The sequence below is a fragment of the Lepidochelys kempii genome, chromosome 5, assembly GCF_965140285.1.
Source record: "Lepidochelys kempii isolate rLepKem1 chromosome 5, rLepKem1.hap1, whole genome shotgun sequence".
In the NCBI taxonomy this organism is placed as follows: Eukaryota; Metazoa; Chordata; order Testudines; family Cheloniidae; genus Lepidochelys; species Lepidochelys kempii.
The window spans coordinates 123,691,906-123,705,612 of NC_136384.1; positions in this window are offsets into that span (position 1 = coordinate 123,691,906).

The following is a 13,707-nucleotide window of genomic DNA, read 5'->3' on the forward strand; positions in this document are numbered from 1 at the left end:
AATAAATGCAGAACGGCAAAACACTGATTATTATAATCATATGGGAAAGTTTGTTTTCGTAGATATTTTACCACCGTGTAGCCATTTAGAGGTCAATTTACACACAAAAATATGAACAGTCTGTGAAAAATTGTTATGATAATCATGGAAACACTAGCTTGTTTTATTGAACTCAGTCTTACATTATAATAATATTAGTCTTACATTATTATATTACTACTTTATAGATTGGAGGCCCCATTGTACAAGGCACTGTACAAACACATGGTTTGATATAATTCATGCTCTAAATAGATGAGAAAACATCTTTATTCTCACTTTACAGATGGATCACTAAAGCTCAGAGGGATTAAGTGACTTGGTCGCACAAGGAGGAGTGGACAAGGTAAGTCATTGAATCCAGATATTGTGAGTTCCAGGCCAGTGCTTTAACCACAAGAGCACCCTCACTTTCCGTTTTTCAAATTCCATGTTAGTCCATTTGTGTAAGGAAAGGAATTTAAACACCAACTCACTTACAGCCTGAATTTCAGAGGTTCCGAGGATCTGCCATTCCCATAGAAATCAATGGTTCTTCTTCAAGTGCTGTCCCTGTGGGTGCACTACTTTAGGTGTTCGTGCACCCCAGCACTCGTAATCGGAGACTGTTGGTAGCAGTGCCCGGTTCGGTCGCACAGGTGCGGTCCCCGTCTTGAACCACCTCAGGCAGTTAACTGGCGCTGTGCGATCAACCCCCACTCAGTTTCTTCTCTACTGCCCTTAGCTACATCCGCCTAAGACCACACCTTATGATAAGGACTGGAAAAGGCTCGACCTTTTTGGTGGCCAGACTTACTCTTCAGCTACACTACAACTCCACATAGCCAATTATGAAGTCTTGCTGGCAAAATATGATTACGACAACTACACAAAATTCTCTGAATCTATTGATTTTATTCCTGAAGACAAGAAAGAACAATTCACAGCACTTGTATCAGAGGGACAACTACGAGTATTCTACGAGTTGGAATACTTAGAAGCAGCTCGCTACTTTGTTCTTTAGCCTACTCACTACTGTTATTAGTTTAGACAGATAGTTAATTTGTTTTTCTTTGTACCCAGTCACCTCTTCTTAAAATTATATATATATATATATAATATATATGTGCCGTTCCATGATCGGACAAACTGCATCGGCACTGACCACACCTTCAGTGCCCGGAGCCAAGATAGCAGGACCATCTGGCACCTCCAGTACCACAAGAGCTAAGGACTCTAAAAGAGCTAGCTCAGACACAGGCGATAAGGGAAAATTGAGACCCCATGCCTCGGCACCGACTCAGCCAAAGCCACGATCAACACCCTGTGGCGTGGCACCGGTGGCTCACTCCTTGAACCCCAATGCATGCTCGGTACACACACTGGCACAGCCTACAGTGACAACATATATGCCACAGCTCCCAGCTCCGCTGCTCACACAGCCCCCGGTGCATATCATGCAGACATCACAGCAGCTCCTACGGCACAAAGATCTCTTCATCAGATCTACGCCTGACTCACCAATCATAGAATCATAGAAGATTAGGGTTGGAAGAGACCTCAGAAGGTCACCTAGTCCAATCCCCTGCTCAAAGCAGGACCAACGCCAACTAAATCATCCCAGCCAGGGCTTTGTCAAGCTGGGCCTTAAAAACCTCTAAGGATGGAGATTCCACCACCTCCCTAGGTAACCCATTGCAGTGCTTCACCACCCTCCTAGTGAAATAGTGTTTCCTCATATCCAACCTAGACCTCCCCCACTGCAACTTAAGACCATTATTCCTTGTTCTGTCATCCTTGGCACTGACACAACCCTGGCACATTTGGCACCACGTCTCATTGCTATGCCACCGCACTCTGCTCCACTTTTTTCAAGCGAGGATGAGGACAAGGAGGGACAAATAGATTCTCCTCCACAATCTCCTGCCCACCATGAACAGCCTAAATCAGAACCTTTCAGGGGGGTGTATTACGCTGATCCCAAACATCTACAGTGGTACGTCAACCCTGGGGTCCACTTCCATCCCAATGGGCATACTGGAACCTGTGGGCCATGTACCTGGCACAACAGTGACTGCCCACCACAGCTAGACTCAGCACAAAGCAATCACCTGCACCGTCATTACCTGGAGCTTCGGAACCAGCTGGGGAAGGTGAGGAAGAGGAAGAAGAACCCCATACCAGGAAGGGGCACCACCTACCCACCTTTCATCATCCTCCTCGAATGACACCATCATGCCTCCCCGCCATGATTTCAAACAATTCCAGGACCTATTGAAAAGAGTGGCTAGCTCTCTAGACGTCTCTCTGGAAGAGGTCTAGGTCACACAACACAAACTGGTGGACAGCTTGAACACCTCCTCTTTGTCCAAAATCACTTTGCCAATGAATGACATGATAATGAAACCTGTCAAAACCATTTGGCAGACCTCTGCAACTGCTCCTCCAACCTGCAAGAGGTCTGACAAAAAATATTATGTGCCAGTTTCTCCCATATGACACCCAAGTCACTGGTGGTCGACAGAGTCCATGAACGTGGCAGACAACATCCGCCTAAGACCATACCTTATGATAAGGACTGGAAAAGGCTCGACCTTTTTGGCAGCCAGACTTACTCTTCAGCTACACTACAACTCCACATAGCCAATTATGAAGTTTTGCTGGCAAAATATGATTACAACAACTACACAAAATTCTCTGAATTTATTGATTTTATTCCTGAAGACAAGAAAGAACAATTCACAGCACTTGTATCAGAGGGACAACTCATCTTCAGAACAGCCCTCCAAGCTGCACTGGACTCTGCAGACACAGCTGCAAGATCAGTGGCAATCACAGTGGTGATGCGAAGGGCCTCATGGCTCCATCTCTCAGGCTTTCCTAGGGAAGTACAATCCACAGTCAAGTACTTACCATTTGAAGGGCCCAAACTCTTCGCCAAAAAGACCGACAACTCTCTTCACATGCTCAAAGATTCATGAGCAACACTGCGAACTCTGGGGAACTATATGCCTAGACACAAGAAAAGACAGAGGAGTTATTATGCTCCTCAATGGTACCACCATACTCCGTAGTCACAGCATTGGCAGTATGAGTCACAGGGTCGCAAACAGAGGCCATCAAGGAGACGACAGCTTACTCCTCCTGTAGCTGTGTCACAGCCATCAACATCCAGGCAAGAAATTTCAAGCTTTGGTCAAGGGCCTGAGAATGCTATGTCTGTCTGTGCTGGAGACTTCTACTCTCTCCTGACCATTTGGAGACCACCTAGTTCCATTTTATCCAATCTGGAAAACCGTCACATCTGATCAATGGGTGCTAGAAATTGTATAAACTGGTTATTCCATCCCCTTTCTTTTCAAACCCCTTGCCCATCCTACCTCCCCATCCATCTTCAGGGACCCCTCTCACAGACCTCTACTGTGTCAGGAGGTAATCCACCTCATGCATCTAGGAGCAGTAGAACTGGTTTAAACAAAACACAGAGGGAGGGGCTTTTATTCCCGCTATTTTCTTACGAAGAAAAAGTCGGGCGGATGGAGACCAGTACTCAACCTAAGCCAACTCAACAAGTTTGTCAAGACACAACAATTCAAGATGGTCACACTAGGCACCTTAATCCCAGCACTAGAAAGAAGAGATTGGTTCTCAGCCCTCGACCCCCAGGATGAGTATTTTCAATAATGATCCATCCTTCCCATTGGAGGTTTCTCCAATTTACTATTGGCCAGGAACATTTCCAATATGAGGTTCTTCCTTTCAGCCCCTCGGGTTTCTTCAAAGGTACTAGCAGTGGTTGTGGCCTCCCTCTGCAGAAATGGAATCATGATGTTCCTGTAGTTGGACAACTGCCTGCTTAAAGCACCAACACGGCAACTGGCATTACAAGCCACCAAACAGACGGTGACCCTTTTCATGAGATTAGGCCTTCAAAGAAGTGCACAAAAGTCCACTCTAACACCAGTGCAAGAGTTGGCATTCATTGGGGCCCATCTCAATTCTCCTGAGGCCATAGCCTCCCTGCCACTACAACATTTCCTCTCTCCAACCAGTCTCATATCCATGACATGAAGCAGTCCCCAGGCACCTTCCAGGACTTGCCTACAACTTCTCAGTCACATGACTGCCACGACTTTCATCGTCAGACGTGTGAGATTACACATGCGTTGCCTCCAAGGGTGGCTCCGTATATGTTATATCTCGTACAAACAGAGCATAAACAAATGCCTCATGATGCTGGTCAAAATAAAAGACTCTCTACTCTGGTAGACATACGCAGACAACATCTGCACGGGGCTGCCCTTCCTTCAGAAGATGCCAACACTAACTACCACCAGAAAAGCTTCGCTCCTTGGATGGGGGCACACCTGCATCTGCATTCTGTCCAGGGTCGCAGGTCCCCTGCAGAATCCCTTCTCCATATAAATCTCTTAGAACTACGAACTGTCCACAATGCCTGCTCTCATTTCTTACCAATCAGCAAAGACAAGGCCATTCAGATCCTTACGGACAACACGGCTTATATATTTTACATAAACAGACAAGGGGGAGCCTGATCACACTCCCTATGTTTGGAATCCATGACACTCTGGCAATGGTGCATCAGACACAATATCCACATCTCGGCCTCATACCCACCTGGATGCCAGAACACCACGGCGGATACACAAAGCAGGCACTTTTCTCATGACCACAATTGGGAGCTAGACAACCACATACTCCTATGCATATTTCAACAGTGGGGGTTCCCACCGATAGACCTCTTTGCAACTGCACAAAATACCAAATACCCCCTTTTTGCTCCAGGGCAGGTCTTGGCATACATTCCTGGAGCAACGCCTTGCTCATCGAGTGGAACACTCCCCTCCTATATGCCTTCCCTGCCATTCCCGTCCTGAACTGCATGATCCACAAAATCAGTCAGGACAGAGCAAAAGTAATTCTAATAGCTCCGGCATGGTCCTGACAAACCTGGAATCCTTACCTTTTCAGGATGGTGGTGTGTCACCAATCACGCTCCTGATTCTGCCTCATCTGCTGTCCCAGGACTCAGGTCACATCTGGATCCATAACGACTCCATCTCAGAGCATGGCTCCTCCAGGGTTCAAGGGATCTGAGATGACCTGCTCGGAAGATGTACAAAACAGATTATTGTATAGTCACAGAGTAACTACCTATCGCACACACATACTCTAGTGGCAGATTTGATGCTTTGTGCCAGCAAAAACAGCCTTCTTACCCTCAATATCCAATTACCTCTTAGAACTTAAAAGGTCAGGCCTCTCCATGAGTTCAACACAAGTTCACCTCTCTGCTATCACAGCTTTTCATCACAAGGTGGATCAAAGCTGTCTTTGCTCACCCTCTCACCAAATGTTTCTTCAAAGGCCACACCAATGTCAACCCATAACTACACGATGCTACTATGCCACGGGACCTTAGTCTAGTCCTTCGGGCCCTCACCGGTCCCTCATTTGAACACATGGCTACATGCTCACTCCTACACCTTTCCATGAAGGTGGTGTTTCTAGTGGCCATTACATTGGCCAGATGTGTAGGAGAGTTTAGTGCTCTTATGGCTGATCCCCCCTCCATACACTGTCTTTTTTAAAAATAAAGAATCCCTGAGACTGCACCCCAAGTATTACCTAAAGTCATCTCAGCCTTCCACCTTAATCAACCCATTTACCTACAGACATTCTACCCTAAACACCACAAGGATAGAAAGCACACTACACTGGACTACACGTCATACTCTGGACGTGCAGAGGGCTTTGGGCTTTTTATATAGACAGAACAAAATCATTTTGTAAATCACCCAGACTCTTCATCTCCCTCAATGAACGCTTCAAAGGGAGTGCCATATCCAAACAGAGGCTCTCCAAGTGGATCTCTGGTTGCATAAAACTATGCTACCATCAATGTGACCGGCAACTCCCTGCAGGGATTCACACGCATTCCACCAGAGCCCTTTCGACCTCTTTTGCCTTCCTTAACAACGTGCCATCATGAACATCTGTAGCCTGCAACCTGGGCCTCCAGTCCATACATTTACGCATTTTGCATTACAATAACAGGCAACATCTGATGTCTCCTTTGGGCTCACTGTCCTGTCTTCTCTTACGACTTCAACTCCAAAACCCCCTCCTTCCATCAGAGGGCACTTCTCTGAAGTCACCTAAAGTGGAGCACCCACAGGGACAGCATTCGAAGAAGAAGAGAAGGTTACTCACCTTGTGCAGTAACTGAGGTTCTTCGAGATGTGTCCCCCTGTGGGTGCTCCACTACCCTTCCTCCTCCCCTCTACTTCAGAGTTTCTGCCTTAGTCTCTGCAGTAGAGAAGGAACAGGACGGGAGGTGGGTTGGTGGCACAGTGCCAGTTAACCGCCTGAGGCGGCACAAGACAGGGATCACGCATGTGCGACACAACCAGGCACTGCTACCAAAAGTCTGATTACGAGCGCAGGGGCACACAAGCACCTAATGTGGAGCACCCACACAGGGACACATCTCGAAGAACCTCAGTTACTGCACAAGGTGAGTAACCGTCTCATGTCACGCATTATCATCCTCATCGTACAGCAAAGAATTTTAGGATGTGCATGTACCCTTCAGGTGTAAATCAGAGGATGTCCGGATGATGTTGGAATGTATTCAGCACATGTTTTGTGGACTTGTGCTACATAAAAACTGCCACACTGGATCAGACCAATGGTTCGTCTAGCACAGCATCCTGTCTCTGATAGTAGCCACTGCCAGAGCGTCAGGGAAAGTGTACAGAATAAGCCAATTTTGGAGAAACCATCCTTGTTTTCCCCTGCCAGCTTTTGGCAGTCAGAGGTTTTGGGTCACCCCAAGCATGGGGCTGCATCTTTGACCATCTTGGGCTAATAGCCACTCATGGACCTATTCCCCATGAACTTATTTAGTTCTTGTTTGAACCCAGTTCTACTTTAGACCATAACAATATTCCATGGCAATGAGTTCCACAGGTTGATTGTGTGTTGTGTGAAAAGGTATTCCCTCTAGTTTGTATTAAACCTGCTGCCCCTTAATTTCATCTGGTGACCCCCTGGTTTTTGTATTGTGGGAAATGGTAAATAACATTTCTCTATTCACTTTTCCCACACTCTTCCTGATTGTACAGGTTTTATCCTGTCCCAGTTAATTTGTCTCTTTCCTAAACTGAACCTCCCTAATCTTTTTAGTCTCAACTTGTAGACAAGTTGCTGGATACCCTTGATCACCTTTGTTGCCCTTCTCTGAACCATTTCCAGTTCCACTATGTCTTCCTTGAGATGGGGTGACCAGAACCAGACACACTATTCAAGGTGTGGTGCACCAAGGATTTATATAGTGGCATTATGATATTTTCTGTTTGACATAAGTTAGATGCATGTCGTATGCCCGTGAGTCTACATTACCACTCTGGGGAGGCTGGGGTCATGAGATTGTTGCCATTGCAATTACTCTGCACTGGCACTGATATACAATGAAAATTATTTGTAGGTAGTACAAGTGTGGCAATTACCCTGGGCAGTTATTCAGCTTTGTCGCCTGCTCTGAAGACTATACTGCACTGTCTTCACTGCTGTATTCCATCCTGGCTGGACTCAAGCGAGCTTGGGTAGGCTAATGCATGCACAGCTCTTGCTCTGTAGACATGCCTTCTATGCTCTGTAGACATGCCCTGTTGAATGGGAGCTTTGCAAGCGCCAGGGCTACAGGCAGAGCCGTCCCTTGGGCTCGGCAAATTGGGGCAAACAGCCCCAGGCCCCGCACTTTGGGGAGCCCTGCGCTTCGATAAAATGGTGAGGAGGCAGGCAGGGAGGTGAGGCGGGACGGTGAGCGGGGTGAGGAGGCAAATGGGGAGGCGAGCGGCAGGCAGGCGGGGGGGGCGAGGAGGAGCCCCTCTATCAGAACCTTCCCCTCCCCCCTGCATCTCCTGCCCCCTGGTGGGCCCTGCCAATTAGTGCCCCCCGCTCCCTCTCAGCATTTACCATCTGCCACGAATCAGATGTTTCATGGCGTCAGGAGGCGCTGGGGGGGAGGGGAGAGGAAGAAGGGCACAGCACACTCAGGGGAGGGGGCGGAACTGGGCGGGGAAGAGGCGGAACAGGGGTGGGAGGAGGTGGGGCAGGAGTGGCACAGGGGTGGGGCCTTGGGGGAAGGTGTGGAGTGGGGGTGGGGCCTGGGCGGAGCTGGGGTGGAGCACCGCCCCCCCCGGCAGATTAGAAACTCTGCGCCTATGTTCTGGGCCCCACACCCCCCTAGGGATGGCCCTGGCTACAGGATTGGGCAACTTTTGTTCTTGTGTCTACTAGGGCTTTTCTGCTGGAATAAGCAGACACAAAATTCAGAACCCACACAAGGGCAGAAGACTTGGGGGTGGGGGGCAGTACTCACCATCTTTAAATCATGAAAACAGTACCTCATTTACCACCCCCATATACTAATTTTTTAAAAAAAGTTTTGGCATAAAAGGACCCTTGTTAAATTGCATAGTGAAAATGACTGAAAATTATGGCATCTATTTTTCCATGTTTTTCATCTGTCAGAAGATTGCCATTCACACTACACTTGGAAAAATAAAATCCCTCAATGTAATTCAGAATCAGAGGTGGAAAAATAATCCTACCCAAAACAACCAAAACCACCACACAACAACAACAAACACCTCTGCCAATATTTAACTGGATGAAAAAGTAAATTGTGTTTGCACAATTGTGTTTGCAACCCTTTTGCATTCCTTTTTCAAGACAATTCTAGCAAATATTCCCAAAATGACTACGTTTTCATTAAGTATGAGATACTATTTGCAGAAAAGGAATTTTGAACTTGTATGCACATCTTTTCAGCAGAATCCTGATTCTAGAGGTACATTCATCCAATATAGGGAAATAAATAATACCAGGTGACTTGCTGGGCCAGATCCCCACAATTTACATAGATACATAGATATTAAAGTCAGAAGGGACCATTATGATCATCTTGTCTGACCGCTTGCAAAATGCAGGCCACAGAATCTCACCCATCCACTCCTGCAATAAACCTCTCACCTATGTCTGAGCTATTGAAGTCCTCAAATTGTGGTTTAAAGACTTCAAGGAGCAGAGAATCCTCCAGCAAGTGACCCGTGCCCCATGCTACAGAGGAAGGCGAAAAACCTCCAGGGCATCTTCCAATCTGCCCTGGAGGAAAATTCCTTCCCGACCGCAATATGGTGATCAGCTGAACCCTGAGCATGTGGGCAAGATTCACCAGCCAGATACCCAGGAAAGAATTCTCTGTAGTAACTCAGATCCCACCCCATCTAACATCCCATCACAGACCATTGAGCCTATTTACCATGAATATTTAAAGATCAATTAATTGCCAAAATCATGTTATCCCATCATACCATCTCCTCCATGAACTTATCAAGTTTAATCTTAAAGACAGATAGATCTTTTGCCCCCACTGCTTCCCTTGGAAGGCTATTCCAAAACTTCACTCTGATGGTTAGAACTTCTGATGGCTAGAAACCTTCGTCTAATTTCAAGCCTAAACTTCCCAATGACCAGTTTAAAATTTCATCAACTTCCATAGGTCACGCTGATGTACACTATCTGGGGAATATGACCTAAAATGACATTCCAAATTAACCAACAGATTGAATTTGAAATAGTGAATATCTGCAGAAAACTGCTTGGGCAAAAAGAAAGACCAAGAACTGTTGGTATCATTTTAATCCAAATGCAGTGGTTGCTCTGAAACTTCCCACTTTTGCCTTTGACGGCTAAATAATTTTGTTCCCGAGGCAGTTGTCACAGCATCTCCAGGTCTTTTCTATTCTAAACCTTTAGATCCTGATTGTCCTTTGCCTGATTGTCCTTTGCCTGATTTGTCATTTGCCTTTACCTTGTAGCCACGTACACCAGTGCAATGTTATCAGATCATAATGGTCATGTTTTTTCAGGCATTTTTTCAATTCACTTTGTGCTGGAGTAAATGGCTACACAAAGTACACAGCAGTGGAGAATCAGACTCCTAGCATAGGAAAGCCTCACTTAGCAAAGGGAAATTGGAAAGTTAAGGGGCCAAGAGTATAATTCTTTATAACTTTGAATGACTGCCAACTGCTACTGGATACTTTGTGACCAGAAACAAGGGTAAATTTGGTCAATAAATTATTTGCTGGCAATTATTTGCATAGTTCTGCTCAGAATAGACATTACTTTGTCACTGACAAAGGAACTTGGGATGAGAGGTTGACTGATATCTCCCTTGCGCCCTTCCCTGTTTAATGAAATTAATAGTCTACTACTCTGTCTCAGGCCGTAATCTGGCTAAAATAGCTTTTATTGACAGCCTTGCTAAGGCCGTCAGTTATGCTTGCAGCTTTATAAATGGTCTTGGGTTAGTGCAACTAGAATACATGGTTTTGAATCGAGTTATGTGTACCATTATATAAGAAAAATTGGATTACGTTCTGAGACTGGGTGAACTAATGCTGGCATCAGTCCTTTGGAACATTAACAGAAGTAATATGGGCCAATGGTGTCAGCAGGGCCGCCCTTAGGATTTCTGGGGACCTACGCAGTATTATTAAACGGGTACCCCTATGCCCGACGGCAGCCCAGGCTTGCAGCCCAGGGGAAAGGGGGGGGCGAGGCAGCAAAGGATATTGAGCCGCCCGGCACGCCTCACAGCGGGGGAGAGTCACAGTTCCCCGCAGAGACCCCCGTACTCTCTCCCTCATGCAGAATCTGTGGCGTTGGTGCATTTGGCTCTGTGACTACGGCCCCTGCTAAGTCACTGCGGGAGCCAACTTACCTGCTGTCATGGGCAGTGGGTGAAGCTGCTGCTTGGGGAGGCTAGCTCCCCACCCCACCTCTTCTGCCTGTGGCCCCGCCCGTACTCCACTCCTGCTCCATCCCAGGCTCGCCCCCACTCTCCCTGGGCCCCGCCCTCTCCCCACTGTCTCCCTCCTCTCTTCCCTCCCCCACCCGGCTCACCCCCTTCCAGCCAAATCCCTGAAACCAAATGAAGCAAATGACATTTGGAAAAAACACTCGTCTGCCATTTCTTTCTTAAGAAAATGGAGCATGTTTTCCACTGCATGCCAGAAGGTGAAGACTGGATATGCAGATGGTACCTGATTAAAAGCACTAAATTTGAGAATACAAAATGTCAGTCATGGGTTTTTTGGTATACCCGGAAGTTGTCAATGATTTATTTGCAAAAACTTTGTAGTAAGAGCAAGTCAGCTGTCCTGCTGAATACAACATTAAATATGGTGGAATCATAGAATCATAGAATATCAGAGTTGGAAGGGACCTCTGGAGATCATCTAGTCCAACCCCTTGCCCAGAGCAGGACCAATCCCCAACTAAATCATCCCAGCCAGGGCTTTGTCAAGCCTGACCTTAAAAACTTCTAAGGAAGGGGATTCCACCATCTCCCTAGGTAACGCATTCCAGTGTTTCACCACCCTCCTAGTGAAAAAGTGTTTCCTAATATCCAACCTAAATCTCCCCCACTGCAACTTGAGACCATTACTCCTTGTCCTGTCATCTTCTACCACTGAGAATAGTCTAGATCCATCCTCTATGGATCCACCTTTCAGGTAGTTAAAAGCAGCTATCAAATCCCCCCTCGTTCTTCTCTTCCGTAGACTAAACAATCCCAGTTCCCTCAGCCTCTCCTCATAAGTCATGTGCTCCAGACCCCTAATCATTTTTGTTGCCCTTCGCTGGACTCTCTCCAATTTCTCCACATCCCTCTTGTAGTGTGGGGCCCAAAACTGGACACAGTACTCCAGATGAGGCCTCACCAATGTCGAATAGAGGGGAATGATCACGTCCCTCGATCTGCTGGCAATGCCCCTACTTATACACCCCAAAATGCCATTGGCCTTCTTGGCAACAAGGGCACACTGCTGACTCATATCCAGCTTCTCGTCCACTGTCATCCCTAGGTCCTTGGGTGATGGAGCTCTTCTCTCTTGTATATTTTCTTAATCGGTGTTTCTAAGCTGATTTTATATTTTAAAGGTACTCTTAAGCCTTCATAAAGTAATCATTCCAGATTACTTCATATTTAACTCACTTAAATAAAGACATTATTTTAAATTAATCAGTCACAGTGGTTTAGTGTGTTCATAACAATGTTCATTGCTTTTAGAAAACGGGAACGTGACTTTACTTTGTGTGCTCTCCATAACAACAGACATGTTTATGAAATTTCACCCACTTTAAAAAATATGTTTCCAAAGATTTTAGCCATAAAAAGGCTTTTATATCTAACTAAGGTACTGATTTTGCTAGAGGGTTCTCTAAAAACTAGTTCATCAAATAGTCAGAAGTAAAGAAAGGGAAACTTGTTTGTCCAGCTATCTGGCAGGAAAGGGGTGTCGTCCCTTTAAGGGCTCTCTTTGACAGAAGGCTGAAGGGAGAAAGAGATGGACAGGAAGACTTTGGAAGCAAGTTTTTTGTACTATAGTAATTAAAATTAAAATGTGTATATTAGATAAGGGTGGTTCTTTGAAGGATTTATTTAAAAAAATGATATGTCTGCCCATCCAAGCATTTAAGGCTAAAGATGAATACTCCCATTGTGCATCTAAAAATCTATGTAAGGATATTTTAGAGATGTGATTTTATCATCTTCAGCAACACACTAATGAAATATTTTTAAAGCAAATTTTAAACTAAGGTCCCGTAGACTACCATGTTCTGAGTAAATTTTATTAAGATAGTGTTGAAATAAAAAGAAAATGGTACAGAGTTTAGGCATAGAAGTTTCTGGTTATCAGGGAATAAGGTACAGATTATCAAGGGGTGCGAAATTCGGTTTAGGAACGGGTGGCATAAGGAATACATAATCTGCAATCTCCCCGATTGGGGGTAAAAGTTTAACTGGTCAAAGTACAGACATTGAGATATGGGGGTATGTTGTCCATATAATGGCTATGTTCAGGTGTGGAGTATAATGAGCGGATACGATGATGGGGATGGATCTACCCTCATTTGGTGGGATTTAATGTTCAGTGAGTTTATGGTTCCAGTTCATATGTTCCAATGGAAAAAGCCTCTCAGTCCCTTTCCCATAGTGGATGCATGATGTCGTACCGGCTCACACCTCCTGGTACTGTCGGTGGCCAGTGATGTGTTCGATGTAGATGTCCCTGGACCATCGGATGGTGTCCGAGACCATGAGGCGCCGCATGTAAATGCACAACTGTTTTTGTCAGTAAATTCAGAAACGGACAGCATATAACTGAGGGTTGGCAAATGCCTGTTAAATGGCTTCATTAGCATTTGAATGGCACTTTAGCAGTTTCAGTGTTGTGCTAATAGGTCTGGAAGGCTTTTTCATTGTTAAGTGCTAGATCCCCTCAGGAAGCAGACTCACCAGGCTGCAGCAGCTAGCTGTGGGAGCCTGCAGGAAGGGTCAGAACAGGGATAGGAAGAGGTGATTGGGTGGACACTAAGACCCAGGGGTGCCCCAAATTTTCAGGTGCCCTACGCAGCCAAGTATGCTGCGTATGCCTAAGGATGGCCCTGGGTGTCTGGACTTGTGGTATTGCTGATTTGCTTTCTTAGTGATTGCCTCGTGCTTGCCATTATTTGTTCCTAATAAAAAGAAGAGGTAGGAAATGCTCCTGGTTAATGTGACCACTAGGCAATAGCATAAAGGCCTCATAC